Source organism: Megascapheus bottae, chromosome Y (assembly GCF_031878675.1).
Source record: "Megascapheus bottae isolate mThoBot1 chromosome Y, mThoBot2.hap1, whole genome shotgun sequence".
In the NCBI taxonomy this organism is placed as follows: Eukaryota; Metazoa; Chordata; class Mammalia; order Rodentia; family Geomyidae; genus Megascapheus; species Megascapheus bottae.
Window position 1 is genome coordinate 9,905,566 of NC_143548.1, and position 17,571 is coordinate 9,923,136.

The window sequence follows — 17,571 nt, forward strand, 5'->3', positions numbered from 1 at the left end:
GAAAAAAATTCAAATTGCAGCAGGTCCCTCCATGCAAACCCTAAATGCAAAAAAAGCTTGAAAAAATATCATTGATGTACTAAAGACTAACAACTGCCAACCCAGACTGATATATCCAGCAAAACTAGCATTTACATTTGAGGGAGAAACAAGAATATTTCACCCCAAAGAGAAGCTGTATGAATACGTGCACACTAAACCAGCATTACAAAAATATTAATTAATCGTGAACAAATTGCAGAACATCATGAACCCCCGTCAAGAAGCAATTACCTATAAATCATTAAATGCAAAAGGGGAAAAAAGAGAGAAAGAAACTTAGAAGTAAAAATAATTAATGACAATGGACACTGACCACTTCTCCATAAGTTCCCTAAATGTGAATGGGCTGAACAATCCAATCAAAAGACACAGAGCAGCAGATTGGATTAAGAAACACCACATTCATATATTGCCTCCAAGAGACCCACCTCACTGCCAAAGACAGAAACAAATTCCAAGAGAAAGGACGGAAACAAATTTTCCACTCCAATGCACCATGCAAAAAAGCAGGAGTAGCAATCTTTTTTTTTTTTTACCAGTCCTGGGCTTGAGCTCAGGGCTTGAGCACTGTCCTTGGAATTTCTCAAGGCTAGAGCCTCAGCACCACTTCCGGCTTTTTTCTATGTATGTGGTACCAAGGAATCGAACCCGGATCTTCGTGCATGCTAGGCAAGCACTTTAACCACTAGGCCAAACTCCCGGCCCAGGAGTAGCAATCTTAATCTCCAACAAAATTAACTTCTCAAAGATATACAGTGGAACAAACACAGTCTATTCAATTACTGGTGCTGGCAAAACTGGGCAGCCACCTGCAGAAAACTAAAAAATGACCTTAGGCTTTCGCCATGCACAAGCATTAACTCAAAGTGGATCAAAGACCTCAACTGCATACTGGAAACCGTGAAACTGCTACATGATAGCATAGGAGCAACACTGGAACTCATAGGGACAGGCAAAAGATTCCTGAATAGAAACCCAGGGCCACACAGATTGGAGAGAGACTCACTAAATGGGACCACCTGAAAATAAAAAGTTTTTGCACAGATAAAAGCATAGTCACAAAAGTAGAAAGACAGGCAACCAACTGGGAAAAGATATTCACCAATAATACATCTGACAAATGCTTAATATTCAGTATCTACAGGGAAACTAATCCCCCCCAAACCCACAAACTAAATGGGCAAGGAACTAAAGAGAGACTTAACAGAAGAAGAGATTTAAATGGCAGAAAAGCATATGAGAAAATATTCATCACCATGGTCATAAAGGAAATGCAAATGAAAACAAGCCTAGGATACCACCTTACCCCAACAAGAATGGCCAAGATTTTGAAGTCAGACAATGACAGTTGTTGGCGGGTTGTGGAGAAAAAGGAACCCTACTGCACTGCTGGTGGGAATATAAACTAGTTCAGCCACTCTGGAAAGCAGTGTGGAGGTTTCTTAAAGACCTGAAAATTGACCTTCCCTACAATCCCGCCATACCACTTCTGGTCATCTATCCCGAACATCATAACCCAAGATATGATAAGGACACCTGCTCAGCTATGTTCATCTCTGCACTATTCACAATAGCCTGGTGATGGAAACAATCCAGATGCCCTACTGCAGATGAATAGATACAGAAAATGTGATATATATATATATATGTATATATATACATATATATATACACACACATACAATGGAATTCTACATAGCCAAAAGACAAGATAAAATAATGGCATTTGCAGGGAATCTAGAGCGAATCACGTTGAGTGAGACAAGTCTAGATCTAAGGAACAAAAGGCGCATGGTATCCTTAATATGTGGCTATTAAATCCAAAGAGTACAAGAGTGAGGATTCAATATTTGTGTACCCAGTGCTATGGACATGATAATGTAAATGTAAATGTAACTATTTAGACATAAAAACCTATGACTCTATAGACATAATGTTTTATTTCATAAATTAATATGTTTCTATGACATACAAACCCTTAGCCTAATTTGGATTAAGTTCTAAAAACTAAGTGCCAGTGATTGTATATAGAGAGTCCCTTCTTGAACACTTGTTTGTTAAACTTGTCATTTGAAATATGATGTAAAAATAAATGTTAATAAATTCTTTAATAAAAAAGTAAAGATATTATTAGATAAAGAGCTCACTAAAGCTAAGAGCAGAGTTATGTAGAACCTTTAACTTCTCTTACAACTGCACTAATTTCTCCTTTGGTACAGTCGTACAGCCTGTTTAGGACTCTGTTTTGCAGAAACATTTTACAATATGAGGGGGGAACCTGATCTTTGATGATCCTGAGAATTGCTAGCAATTTCTTGTGAAATCTTTCTGAAAGCTCTCAATATGGACTTTATCTCAGTTCCATGACCTATTGGGTACAGAATTCATTTCCTGAACAGATGAATTCATATGGTTGGTGGCAGATTAACATTTACTGTCAAGTAGGTGGTAAGATAAATAGGGCTAGGATTTTTCTTAGTTTTACACTAACCTCCATTTGAAGGTAGCTTTTTCACTACTTACTATAACAGATGACTGATATACAAGGATGTAGGTACAAAGTGAAGAGATATGGCCATTAGATAGGCATGTTTATGAATTATTTTTCAATGACCTCCTGGCTGTGATTAGTTTTGAAAGGAAAAGCCCAAACCATTCCTGATTTACACCATCTTCTCTAATCTGAGTAATTTTTCCCACCATTTCTAGATACTCCCTCAATGAAAGGACAACCTTCTGTCTCAGGAGTGTCTTTTTGCTGGGATAATACCCAAATAGCATTTCTTTTGTTGAATGCTGGCTTGAACTCAGGACCTGGGTGCTGTCCCTGAGTTCCTTTGCTCAAGGATAACATTATACTCCATTTGAAGCATAGAACCACATCCAGAGTTTCACTAAAAGAAATCTCACAGGGACTTTTGTGTCTTTGAACCACACTCTTCAGATCTCAGCCTCATGAGTAGGACTATATATGGGAGCCATCCGTATCCAGCCAGTTGTCATTTTACTCATTGCTGGGATGATGTGTCCCAGTTGTCTGAATTCTGCCAAGTTCAAAGGATTCTATACTAATCTCATTTGTTTTCAATTGAAACAAAAACGTGGTCAATAGATGATGCAGAGCTTACCTGGATCTTATTGGGAGCCAGAGTTAAATCTGGCAAACATAAATCATCTGTCTCTTTTTTGGTCTGCTTGTGATTGCTACAGGAAATCAGATCTGTAAATGCAAAACTATCATTGAATTTTTAAACACAAACTAGTTAAACAATCATATTTTCTTAATTTTTTTCACTAAATAAATCACTTTAGGACACTATTTAAAATCATTAATACTAAGTCAAACTTTTGTGATTACAATGAAGCATACAAAAAAAAGACTGGGGCCGGGAGTTTGGCCTAGTGGTTAAAGTGCTTGCCTAGCATGCATGAAGACCCGGGTTCGATTCCTCGGTACCACATACATAGAAAAAAGCCGGAAGTGGTGCTGAGGCTCAAGTGGTAGAGCTCTAGCCTTGAGAAAGTCCAAGGACAGTGCTCAGGCCCTGAGCTTGAGCCCAGGACTGACAAAAAAAAAGACTGTATCCAAGGCAGCTCATATTCTTGGGAAATAGACATTGGACATCAAACCAGCATTCAAGTTAAAAGGCAGTCATGAAAAACTTCGACATAAATAGTTAAGTGAACTTTAGTAGTTCTAATTTTTCTTTTCTCCAATTTGAAACAAACATTTAGGACAGTACTTACTTTCCAATTTCCAAATCTATGGTCATTATTTTTTGGTGGGTCATGGTGCTTGAACTCGGCCTGGGTGTTGTCCCTGAGTTCTTCAGCTCAAGGCTATTGCTCTACACTTGAGCCAAAACCCACTTCCCCATTTTCTAGAGGTTAATTGGAGATAAGAGTTTCAGGTCCTTTTGTGCCCAGTCTGGCTTTGAACCTTGATCCTCAGATCTCAGCCTTCTGAGTAGCTAGGATTACAGGCGTGAGCCACCACACTGAGCTTAGGGTCATTTTTTGGAACTCCTAGGTCTTAAACTCATGGCTTGGGCACTGTCCTTGGCCTTTCTCAAAACTGGTGCTCTGCCACTTGAGCCACGGCGCCACTTCTGTTTTTTTTCTGTGTATGTGGTACTGAAAAATCAAGAAGATGTAGTATTTATACACAATTGAATTCTATGCTACATCAGAAAGAATTATATCACCCCATTCATAAGGAAATAGAAAGACTTGGAAAAAATCATATTAAAGGAAGTAAGCCAGACCCAATGAAGCATAGATTCCATGTTTTCCATCATTTGCAATAAGTTTATGTCTAGGGTTTTCCTAGCATAAAATCATAGTAGCTCAAAAGTTTGTACATATGGCCACATAGGATGAGGCTAAGTTTAATGAATTCCAGGATATGGAAACAATAGGTTTATCTTTGTGGTTGTTAATATCTTATTTCTTTTTTCCCTCTATGGCTGTTGTTACTGTATTTGTCTTTGGTACCTGGTATATTGTATAGATGTTTGTTTATTTGCAATAGGAAAGGGAAGGGGAGAAACAAGATGATGAGACCAAGGACAAATAGTAACAACAATATTCACAAGACAATTTGTTGAAAATAAACCTTAAAACTTAGGAAGAGGTTAGGAGAGGGAAAATGGGAGAAAAACATAGGAAGGGATATTTACTGCCTGATAAACATAACTGTAACACCTTCATAAATAACCCTGAAAATAAAATAAAATTTAAAAAACCTTTTCATTTGTATTCTTTGTAATTTAAACTTAACCCTACCCATTTTTTATACCATGCTTAGTTTTTTTGGTATCAAAATACTAGATTATTTAGACCACATTTAAACACACAGATATACAGACACACAGAAACACACACAGACACACAGACACACATACTTGTGCTCAAAGATCCTAAAGAATGCAAAAACAAAATGAATATCAACCATAAATTTTCTGGAATTCCAGTGGCAAGGAATACTTTTGCTCATAGCACTATTATAACCACATAGTCAGTAGTAGAAAAACTTAAATATCAACCATAAATTTTCTGGAATTCCAGTGGCAAGGAATACTTTTGCTCATAGCACTATTATAACCACATAGTCAGTAGTAGAAAAACTTAAATATTTTTGCCAACAGTCTCTCTCACAGCCAAGATTTAGATGTTGCAACTAACTTTGTTAGTATAGGAATCAGTCCTTGAGTACCTTTTAGATGGAGGAAGGGTGGGGTTCACTTGAAGATAAACAGTTAGGCCACCAGGTGTTGGGGCCTAGCCTCCATCTCTGAGGCCTGATTCTGGCTCAGCAGCAATTAAAGGGCTTTGTCCAGGCATTCGGTCTTTTGCATACCTCTCTTAAGGCATCTCTGTGTACGTGACTTGATTGAACCCCCCCGCAGTTTCGCAGGTCTCGCAGCAGCTCAAGTCTGGCGCGCTTTCCTGCACCTGTCCTGCCCAGTACCTGAAAGCCCCACCCAGACCCTTAGTGGTAGCACAGAGGCCCTCTTCCTATTGGCTAGCTTCCCAGTGCCCACCTTCTCCTACCCTAACAGTATATAACTAATTGTCTGACGCAATAAAGGAGGAGAGCATCAGAGAGAACGAGAGATCAGCAGAGATCAGCAGAGAGATCTGATGTGCTTTCATGGTTAACACTGCTTCTGACTCAGTGTGGTTTTTTCTTCCCCGGTGATTGGGGGAGAGCTGGGTCTTCGACACTTACCATCTCGCTTGGCTCCCCGGGGACTACAGGCTGGCCCTGTGTGTCCCTCCCCGTCCCCGTGTTGCTGCCCCGGAGAGGAGAGAAGCAACAACCAGGTAATTATATTCTGCATTAAACCCTTTTAAGACTAGAGCACATACTAATTCCCAGCTGCCAAGGTTAACTAGTGGTCAAAAACAGGCTCATAGTTCCCAATAACCCACCTCCCATTGCCACTATGCTGAGGGGTCATAGTCCAAGGCCTGTGAACCCAGACTATGGCTGGAATTTTGACCCCCTTCCATAAAGAATAATGACATAGAAAATAAGGATCTATTATAGAATGGTATGTAGAACAGAATGAGATAAGACTAAGACAGAAACAGAAGAAAAAACAAAACCCTTTATTGTCATAACAGTCTAAGAGAGCTTACCAGTGGGACCTGATAGCATCTAACCTCCCTTCACTGGATAGTCCAAAATGGATCAATTTTCAGGTACCCAAAACACACAGGCACATATAAGAAAAACAAACAAACAGAAAAACAGAAACTTACTCCAGAAGATCCCTTCATGACTCAAAAATGATTGAATCCAGAAAGATTTTATAGCATATCTGGTACCATCTTTGCTGTCAGAGTGGTGGGAGAGTCACTGAACCCTGAAAAAAAATCTCAGATGGTGCCTGCCCTATGAGGCTTTCCTTTATCTGGCAGCCTAAATTGCCAAAGCCATTTGTAGTGTGGCTTCAAGGAACCCAAGTGCCCTCTTTTCATTGGTCTCCAAATTGTGTATGAGAATTTACTGGCAAGATACAGAGATGCCCCAATGTAGGAGGATGAATCTGGAGTCTTTATTGGAAATCAGGTGGACAAATATTCTCAAAAAACTTGCAGCCTTGAATATATGTAGTACTGTTAGAAAATTAAGCCATGAAGGTAGTAAAGAAAGAAAGAACAGAAAAACAGTTTCACAAATCTAATTAACGCTAATGGATGGCAAAAGAGTCATGTCATGGTGAACTGAGGAGAGTCAAGAGATGTAATGGCACATGAGCTGGTAGGAGCCTAAATGGGGTAATCAAGGTACAGGATCACAAGGAGCTCAAGTCTTATGAGTTCCTGGCATAGATCAGGAAGGCCCAATAACCTATTATCCAAATCCTTGCCTCTGTTTTGAGAAATTCAGGCATGCCCATCACCAGGGAGTGTGGCTTCATCTTCACCCACCAAGAAGACAAGAGGGTGTCAGTTAAACCTAATTCCCTTGTCATCTACCACTTCGCCAAGATGGTGTCAGTTAGATCCAGTTTCCTGATTTCAGTTTATTGGAGATATAAGAGTCATGAAATTTCTAGCCTGGGTTGGCTTCAAACTACAATCCTCAGATTTCAATATCTTAAGTAGTTAGCATTGCAGGCATGAGCAATGAGACCCTGGGCATAAAGTTCATTTATTACAATAATGTAACTGATATATGGTATATGATAGGGAAGTAGAATAAAGCAACAATTTCTCTTACCAAGTTTCAACACAAACAGCAATTGGTGAGAGGGGCCAGAGAATATAAAGCCAGGAAAGTGTTATTAACAGAGAGTGGAACATCAAAAATCCAGATGATGTTGAAGCTGCAGTGACCAGCATCATTTTCTCAGACAGCACTCTATGATTGCTGGTGGTAAATGTACAAACATCACTTTGAATTTAACTTCCAGTTAAATTCCTAGTTTATAAAACCAGGAAGAAGAATTAAATAATTTAAGATTACAGAAATTCTGAAGATTAGAAAAACCACAGGATGGAAAACTAAACAACAACTGAAAAATCAAGTCAGGTCACAAAGGATTCAGAGTTTTCTGTGAGCCCAGGAACAGTTATTGTGCCCAACCATCATAGTGAAAGTAACCCTTGACTTAAGCAAACAAAGCTTAGGGACAGTGACTAACCCCTGAGTTCAACCCTCTGGACTGTCATGAAAAATCACAACAACAAAATCTTTGCACCTCTAATAAGGTTATAGATGAAAAGCACTAGTGCTCTTTTAAAATATATTTATAATAATAGAATCTATCACCAGGTAAGTTGGCACAGGCCTTCAGACCCAGTGAAGTTGGAATAGAGATAGAAATATGGGTTAAGGTTGGTCCTGGTTTCAAAATACAATTCTTTTAAATAAAGCTAAAAGTGTTAGAAGATGGTCTAGTACCTATTGAATCTGCCTGATATCCTGAGTTCAAATTACACTACCATAATAATTTGTTTAAGAGTTTATAATATGCTTCTGGGAGCAGGCCACAGGGAGCAGGCAGACAGATGGGTGGGTGAATAGACTGGTGGCTTGGAGGAAAGGAAACTTACTTACAGTTATATATATGCATACATATATGTGTATATATATATATATATATAATTTTTATTTTTCAGTGATAGAGCTTGAAATCTGGGCCTGGGCACTGACTCTTTAGCTCATGGTAGTGCTCTACAATTTTGAGCCACAGCCTATTTTTGGTTTTTTGGTGGTTAATTGAAGATAAGAATCTCTCAGATTTTCATGCTCAGGTTTGCTTTGAACCATGATCCTCAGATCTCAGCCTCCTCAGTAGCTAGGATTATGGCTTACAAAGCTATACTTAAAGCAACTTGTACAAAATAGTCTTGGATTATGATTTCTAATATTGCTTTTAAGAACAATGTATGCACCATTTATGTAATTCATATGCTAGAAATAAGTTTACATTTCATTTTTCTTAAATAGCCAGGGTGTTGAACTCTGCCAGGGTGTTGTCCCTGAGCTCTTCAGCTCAAGGCTACCATCCTACCCTTTAGCCAAGCCCCACTTCATGTTTTCTAGAGGTAAATTAGAGATAAAAGTCTCAGTCCCTTTTGTGCCTAGGCTGGCTTTGAACCTTGGTCCTCAGATCTCAGTCTCCTGAGTAGACAGAATTACAGGCATGAGCCTGTCAATGACTGTTTTATTTTCTCTAATTCCTGTGTAACTTTATCTTTTTCTTTAGAAATCTGTACATTTTAGTGTTGGTATTACTTATATATTGAGTGTCTATAGAATTTTTAGTTGCTTCTGCAATCACTATATTTATATAACTTTAATTGTTTTTAAAATTTGAGTGAGGTATGAAATGCACTACCAGGTATTCCTCCTCCTTGGTAATTTGGTTTCTTAAATAATTATATATACTTTGAAACATGATTTCAGTGAGAACATTTTATTTCAGCCTTTAAACATAATTTATAGAAATGCAGCTTCTTTTTTTACAGGTGAATATAGAGATACATTTATTAGTGGACCTCAAGACTGCAATTACAATAGCACAAAATCTAGATACATAAGGCCATATAGGATGAGGCTAAATGAAAGGATCTCCAAGATATAGAAACAAGAGCTTTATCTTGTGTGATCATTCTTCTTAATGTACTATGTTATTTGTCTTCTCTTTTGTTGCCCTCCGGTTAATCTCATATTGTTACAGTATTTTACCTTGTTACCTGGTATATTATATATATATGTTTATTTAAAATAGGAAAGGAAAGAGGGAAAACAAGATGATTGGGAGGGAAATGAGAACCATAACATGAGAAGGGATATCAATGTGTGAGAAATAATGCATCCACTATCTGGCAAATATAACTGTAACTCTATGCATTACAATAAAAAATAAAAAAGAATTTTGCCTTCAGAATGTTAGGGAAAAGACAGATGTATTCCTTGGTGGCCCTCACAATTTCTGTGGCTACAAACAATGGCATCCCCTGTTTTAGCCCCACCAATCTAACACTGTCTCCATACTCTAGTAATCCAGGTGACCAAATGGAAATTGCAAGAAGATACCTTCAGGAAATTGCCTCACATGTTCCAAAGCCCATGTCCCAGAGACATCCATTCACTCGCTTAGAAGAGTTGAGAGACTCTGTCATGTTCACTTTTGTTTACTGTCCCCATATTGAGCATATAGCATGTGCTCAATAAACACAGAATAAAGGCAGGAGATTCAAGAGGCTCCAGTTTCTCCAATTACAGAGAATCAGAAACCCAATTGATCTGAGTTAGGAATTTTTGCTGCTGTTTGTGTTGTTAGAGTACAAAATCGATACATAATAGGAAGCATGTTTTGAGTTTTGATGTTTTCCTAGGCTAGCAGTATGTAGTAGGATCCTTATCTTCCCTCTGGGCCAACTGGGCAGCAACACAAAGCCAGAGCTTCCACCAAGCCACACTATCACAAGGAGAAATGATTGATATTCTTCACAGTACTGTGTGGCTGAGCTGTGATATTCAAGTTCAATGTATTTGATGAGTTATTAAGCACTCTTCTTAGACTCATTTATAGCTGTGATTGCTCCCATGCATCTATAGAGCAAAACTCCAAAAGAAACTGTCCTTGACACACTATAGAATCAGTAAGTACATCCATGGAAACCTCTAGACTGTTATTCCAAGTTAAATGAAAGTCAAAAATGGGAAGCTTCATGATTCCAGTATCCATAACATCCATCTCAGAGAAAGTGGTTGTTCTGATGCTTACCTGTCATCCTTGAAATGCAGTGTCTGAACCGCATTTTTAGTGTTCAATAGCTGATTGTAGAATTTTAAGTTTATATTTATATTAACAATTCATAAAAATTTCTTTTTACTCTATTAATTACCTTTCCTCCTTTTAGAGATGAGAATTTTTACTCAAATCATTTTTATTGATTTATATGAATCATTGAGAATAATTCAATAATGTATTATATATTTATAAATATTTGTGTATAATCCCCCAATTCCTACTAGTTTAATACATTTTTTCTGGAAAGACAGACCTTTGTTTTATTTTATTTTGTGAAAGGATATTATTCTATCTATATCACAACTTCATTTCCACTTGATTATTGTGAATGGCTATTACCATTATTTGGATTGGAAATTCTGAATGACCAAGATGCTGAAAGTTTGGGAACAAGGCATCAATGTTATTAGTGGAGATTTTATGAAATATTAGATGACAGTATGTTATTGTGGTTAACCTTTAAAGAAGATGATAGGATCAAGAACTCTTTCTCTAAAACTTTTAACTTCCACGAGTTAAACAAAACTCCATCATGTTCCATCACTTATATACTATGGCTTCAAGTACCAAACCAACAATAAAAGGACAAAAAACTTGAAACTGCGATAAAATATATTTCCTTCTAAAATATTAATCAAGATGATAACTGCAAAATAAAAACTGAAGAACATACTATACAGTGTGTGTTTTCGAACCTTTTAGCAATACCCATACTTATTGGGAGCAAAAGAAAAATAAAAAATAAGCATAAATTTTCTATATGTAAATTTTTCCATATGAATGACAAGGTGTTCATAGAAATTTTGACTACAAAAGGGAATCAACTAATTCCAGGTTTATTTCTATATTTTATGTTTTATTTTCAATTATTTCTCGAATAAAAATGGTTCTGATTATTGTGAAAGGTTAAGAAAATGAATAAAATAGATTGGATTGGGTGTTTTGGGTGTTTTTGCCCTATATAGTTCTTGCACGTGGTTCTAGTTATTGCTCATGCTGGAGCTTGACCTTAACCTGCTGTCTGTTGCTGATTAATTTGCTTGCCTAGGCTACCAGGGAAACTGGCTTCTTAGATGGCAGCTTATAGGTCTAAGCCACCAGAGCCCAGCTAAGCGCTTGTGGACATTTATTTTTGTTGTAAATTATACAGATAGAGGAACTCAGGGCCCAGTTCTTGGTGGACAGTCACTCTGCCACCTAAGCTACACTTGCAACCTACCATTTAATTCTCTGTATGAAGTTCTCGGAAGGCTGTTGGTAGGCAGGTATGTGTATTGCAAAGCAGTGAGCAATACAAACACAATTTCGAACATAGTAGGCCCATCAAAATAAGACCTTGAAAACAGCACATCGCGAGCATTATCTCCATTTCGGTTCCCATCTTCGGTTTAGTCCTAATATAGGATTTCTGCACTTTTATTTCCATCTTCATCAACATCAACCTCTCATCCCCAGTATCCTTTGTTTTTCCCTCTCACAGGAATGTTGTATATTGAGAGGCAATTGCCAAGTAGCTACCTTGTTAGTGCCATGAAAGAGTAGAGCTAAGCCAGGTGGCAGAGGCTCATGAGGCCAATAGTCTGGGTTAGCCAGACACATCACGCTTGGGTCCACACCTTTGGTCTTTTAGTGTGGACTGGATCTCTACCTTCACTTTTCCTGCTTATAGCCTCTGGAGTCCCTGGGGACTAAACACGCGCGCCCATGCGCACGCACACAAAGACACACACACACACACACACACACACACACACACACACCCTGCCTGCTCAGCTTTTTGGTTCAGATGAAGTCTCAACTCATTGAGAAGGTATGTACTCTCAATCTGCATCTCCTGAGCAGCTAAGGATTACAGGTATGTGACCTATAGATCATCTGGAATATATTTTAATGGCTATATGAAGTTTAATTAATACTGGGAGCATAAGATGTGTTCATGTTAACTGTGTACCAAGTGATATTTTGTGCTGTGTTTAAATCGGAGTAAAATCCTTTCATCAACCTGAGCTTTATGTCCAGAAAGTTTTTTAAAGTGTCTTTTCTGTTTTCTTTTATACCTTTGCTCCCTGGTTGTGGCTGTGATGTTCTTGGTGAGTTTTTCTTTTGTTTGTTTGGTTGATTGATTTTTGGTAGTCCTGGAGCTTGACCTCAAGGCCTCAAGTCTCTCAACTGGCTCCTCCAGGTGGAGGAGGCACACCTGCTCTCGAGTAGTGCTTTACTGTCCCAGCCAGCCAAGCCCTCCAGGACCAACTTGCTTTCTGGATACCTATCAGAATGATACTGTAATTCATTGTTTCCTTATTTTTTCTTTTTCCATTTTCTCTTAGTAGTGCATTCTCATGAAATTATTCATGGTGCCTCCCAGGTCACTATCTCCCCAAATGTTTCTGGGCTCCTAGAATTACAGAAGAATACTGCCATGCCTTGCTTCCTGGTAATCACTTAAACGGGGAAGCTGGTCTATAGTGCAGCATTAAACAGGTCTGGGGAAAGTACTTAAGCAGTACTTATAGAAACAATGTGTATCCATGTCATGTAGCAGGTAAGATGGATAATATATGTATATCTAGGTTATTCAGCCAGATGCTTTTATTTTTTCCATTTTACCTGAAAAACATAGTTAGTTTTCCATGAAGGATTGTGGTTTGGCAACATGGAGTCCAGGAGGTATTCTAGTGAGATTTGATAGAAAGTTTAAGAAGCAAAACACAGCCTGCCCTATTTAAAGACGTCATACCTATTTACTAGTTTTATTTTAGGTTCCATGTGTGTGACAGGACTGGCGCCTGAACTTGGGTTGGTGGATGCCCAGTCTCTTGCTGTTGGCCAAGCATTGCCACAGGCGTTCCACGTGCAGAGCACAGTTAGGAATCACACACACAGAGACACACACACACACACTCACACACACACACTCACACACACTCACAGAGAAATTCGAAAGTGATCAAGGCAGAGGCCCAAGCCCCAGAGCCCATCCCTGGGAAGACCCAGAGAGGAGGCTCCCAAGTTTGAGAATAGCCAGAGCTTCCTAGGGAGATTATGGTCGTTAAAGTGAATAAAGACGTAAATAAGTAAATAATAGTAAATGCCTAAGTACATCAATAAAGGTAATGCAACGAGAACGAGAACTGCGTGGTTTTGGAGTTGATCGGCGCTGTTTAACCAAGTATATAGGTATGACTGTGTTTAAGTGGTTTGCAGTCATCCCGAACTCGTATTGCATGCTGGAATTCTGTTCCTTTGCTGTACTGACAAGTATGGAACGTGTGAAGGCAGTGTCGTTAAAAATGCAATCTTTTCCCTCATTTGAGGTGAGACTGACAGAATGTCGACTGTCTGAAGGTTGTGGTGAAACGGTTCCTTTTTATTTGCAAAGATTGACTTTACTTTATTAATTGTTGCAATGCAAGACTGGATTGTGGCATTGCTTAATGGCCGGAAGTCCAGGAAGAGAGAACATAGGTTTGGTGAGGTGGTCTGTAGGCCTGCCAGCAAGGAGTGGGCCGGGACGCGCTCCCGGGGCAGCCAAGGCCTGGACTGCTAACTTTTCCAAGGGCTGTTTGAATCACGACCATGCTGCAGCTTTGGGGCAGGGCGGCCCGCCAGGGTGAGGGGCGGTGGTGGCTGCCGAGGAGGGCGAGAACCCTGTGACCCGCCCTCAGGAGCCCCGAGCGCACGGACCAGTGGTTCCCCCTGTTGCCAACCACCAAGAGGTCCACCGAGGGGTCCTCCAAGGGCAGGAGGGGCCTATGTACTCTTCCGTATGTTCCTGGGTGTCTCCGTCTGGCGCTGACGTAAGTGACGTAGCGTGCTAACGGCTGCCCCGTGCCAGGAAGCTCCCCCCCTTCGTTCCTCCTCCTCACGCCCACCTCCCGCATGCCGTAGCCCGGCTTGGTGGCCCCGAGGGGAAGGCCTTTCCGTGCCATCCACCCCACCCCCGGCCCTTGCTTCACCGGCGTAGTCTGGTGAGTCCTGGATGTCTCTGTGGCCGTGGGCACCACTGCACGGGCGACAGCCTGGGTGGCATCCCACTTGGTCCTTCTGTGATGGACTGGGAGACGCGCCTTGCGACGCCGAACAGGCCCAGGAAGGCCACGGTAGGCCGCAATGGGAGTCTGCTGCCAAGACCGGCGGCCAAGGCGCGCTTTGGGGAGTAAGCGACTGGAGATGGTGGCTGGGTGGCCCAGCGGTGTGGGAGGCGGCCGAAGGGCGGAGAGTGCACCTGCAAGAGCGTCGGCAAGAGCCCCAGAGTGTGGCCTGGGCCTGGTGCGAAGGCCGCAGCCGGGCCGCTCACGTTTGCATTGTGTAAATCTCGGCCCTGGTGGGGTAACTAGCGGCGGCGTGGGATAAAATGCTGGCGTGCCGGTATGCCTGCACTCCAGGAAACCGACCAGGGGTTGCCGGGAGAGGGACAGCACCATCCTGAAGTGGCCACTGGAGAGAAAGGTTTCTCTCTGGGCGGTGAGCAGGATGGACTGACCAGGAAAGTGGCGGGGCGGGGTGGGGGAAGCTGCGCGCTGTGAGCAGGCCTGGGCTCTCACTGACCTTGGGGGGCCCTCTTTGCTTTGTGTTGCCCTCCTTGCTTCCTTCCCTGGTATCCTCTGCACTTCAGCTTGGCTGATGGCGCCAAGGTTTTCACATGGCTTCACCTCTGGGAGGCAACACTGAGACCCGGGAAATGCGAGTTTTGCTTCAGTAGACTCAAAGGGAGTCCTGAGGTTGCACCTGTGCGGATAGCAGCCAGCTGTTACCTCCACTGTCTGAAAAGTAAAGCTCAAACTCAGTGCTGAAAAACAGTTCTTGCAGATGTGTCCCCGGGGAGACATGTGCAGAACCTTTGGAGGATTCATTGTCATTTCCTTGCAAAACCTTTTCAAGACCTCCAATAAACGACGACCTTCTTCTTTGTCTCTTTCCTTTCCTCCCTTCTAGCTGCTTTCCTTTCACTATGTCCTTGTGTATTTCTGTCTGCCTTCCCTTCTCCACTTAAAAAAAAATAGACAGGGAGAGAGACAGACATAGACACAGACACAGACAGACGGAGAGAGATTCCTAACTTAACAGTTTGGAGTGTTAGTCTGAAGATTTTCTTATTTTTGAACTGTGATGCCTGTGTATTTCACGTGATGAGCTTCGACTTTTTCCTTTTTATCTGCTGGCTGTCAAAATAAAAACTTGCTACCCTCAGAGTAATTCGTTGGTCTTCATGGTTGCTGAGCAATGAAAGACCTGTTTTCTGTGCAGGATGGAAGGTCTAAGAAGAGCTGACTAGGTTCTTTGTGGCTGCAATATATGGCTCCGAAGGTTTGTTGCTTCTAGCTTAAGCGCACAGCATTAAGAACAGCACTTCACTCAAGCAGGGTGAGGGCATTTGCCGCAGGTTACTGGGGGATAGGTAGAACACGCAGGGACAGCTAGACACAGAAGAAGGCAAAAGCCATCTCTGGGCTGAAAACTTGGGGATTGGCAGCTGTTTACACTTTGGCCCTAGTCAAGGCATGAACACCTACTTAGACCTGGAAGTGGATGGGGGTCAAGTTGTGGGAAACATGTAAGAGCTCTGTGTGTGTGTGTGTGTGTGTGTGTGTGTGTGTGTGTGTGTGCATGTGCCATTCAACTACCTAACAGCTCTTGTTTGCTCCAGAAGTTTCAAAATTGAAAAGTGTAGTGAGTAATCCAATGTGTGTTTTCACTACTAAAAGTTACCAAGAAATGTGGCTTCCAAAATGGTCTGTCTCTCCTGATTGCTTACTTTTACTTTTCCTATCATACCAAGAAGCCTAATGCACTGAAGAGCAAGAGTGTTCTAGTGGCTGACTACAAAGAAGACTTAGGAAGTCCTCAGGTTAAATTATGGAGACTTAAGTGTTTAGAAAGCAACTTCCAGAGGCTGCACGGTCCTTGTGAAAACCCTAATCAGGTGAACATAAACCCTTTCAATTCTCTTCCCTTACTGAAACTTTAAAGCATCACTTGGGACATGGGATTCTAGTAGAGTAAATTCATGAGCACCTGGAGGCTGTGTTTCCTGCAGCCTTAAGGTGTTAAAAAAAGAGAGGGCGGGGGGCGTTCCATCTGTAGGGCAACAGATCCCCACAATGATGTTTTCAGTAGTTGTTCATGTTTACTCTAACAGGTAGAGGTTTTAGAAAGGAGCATGGCCAAAATAAATAAAGTAAATTAACCAGAGGCAGCCAGTTGTGCATACATTGCTTAAAGTCTTGTACAGTTGTCTATAATACATGGTACACTGCATTTGATTTCTCTGGAAGCAGCCGATTTGTGTTAGGAGAGGTGAAGTCCGACGGAGAAGATAGGATTGTATGGCGCACAGTACAGCAGCAAAAGGTATTTCAGTACATTCGTTGGTTTGCCAGATGAAGAGGAAACCAGGAAGTGCAGGTGGTTACTTGAATTGATAGTTGAGCCAAGAAATTGTGCGTCTGTGACTTGGTGCTGTTTTGTTGGGGTTAAGGGTCTCACAGGCTCCTCTGCCCAGGCTGGCTTCAAGCGTCCTCAATTGCTAGGATTACAGACTTGAGATACCAGCCTTTGGCTCCTGTAGTCATTTTGGAAACAGAGCCTTCCCTGTTTGACTGTTCCAGACTCAGACCCCAGTCCTCCTACGGGTGCCTTGGCTTTACAGGCATGTCCCGGTGTGCCCTCTTGTCTCTGGTTACACTGTGAGCTCTTGTGAAGCATTCCCCAGACAGTCTCCCAGTTACCTAACAGTAACAGGGGCCACCGCATGTGTAGATGTTTTAATGACCAGGTGTGGATGTGAGCCTAACGAGGTAAAACCACTTTAGCCACCGTTCACTTCCGGGTTTGGGTTGTTACTTGGAGCCAAGAGTGTGTGATAGGTTTTCCTACCCAGACAGGCTAGCTTTGAATTGAGATCCTCAGATATTAGCAGCCTGAGAGTCAAGAAGCATGTGATTTAAAAAAATTCATGCACCCAAACTAGAAGTTTATCTTGTGAGATTGTTCTTCTTACTGTACTATGTTATTTCTCTTCTCTTTCTTTGCCCTTATGGTTAGTCTCAGGTTGATACACTACCTGACTTTGTTACCTGGCAGATTGTATATATGTTTATTTGCGTATTTGAAATATGGAAGAGAAGTAGGGAAAAGAAGATGGTTGGAAGGGGATGGGGGGAAGGAAATGGGGGGGGGAAAAAACATGAGAAGGCATATCAGCACCTACTACCTGACGAACGTAACTGAATAAGCTTCAGGATGAATGAAC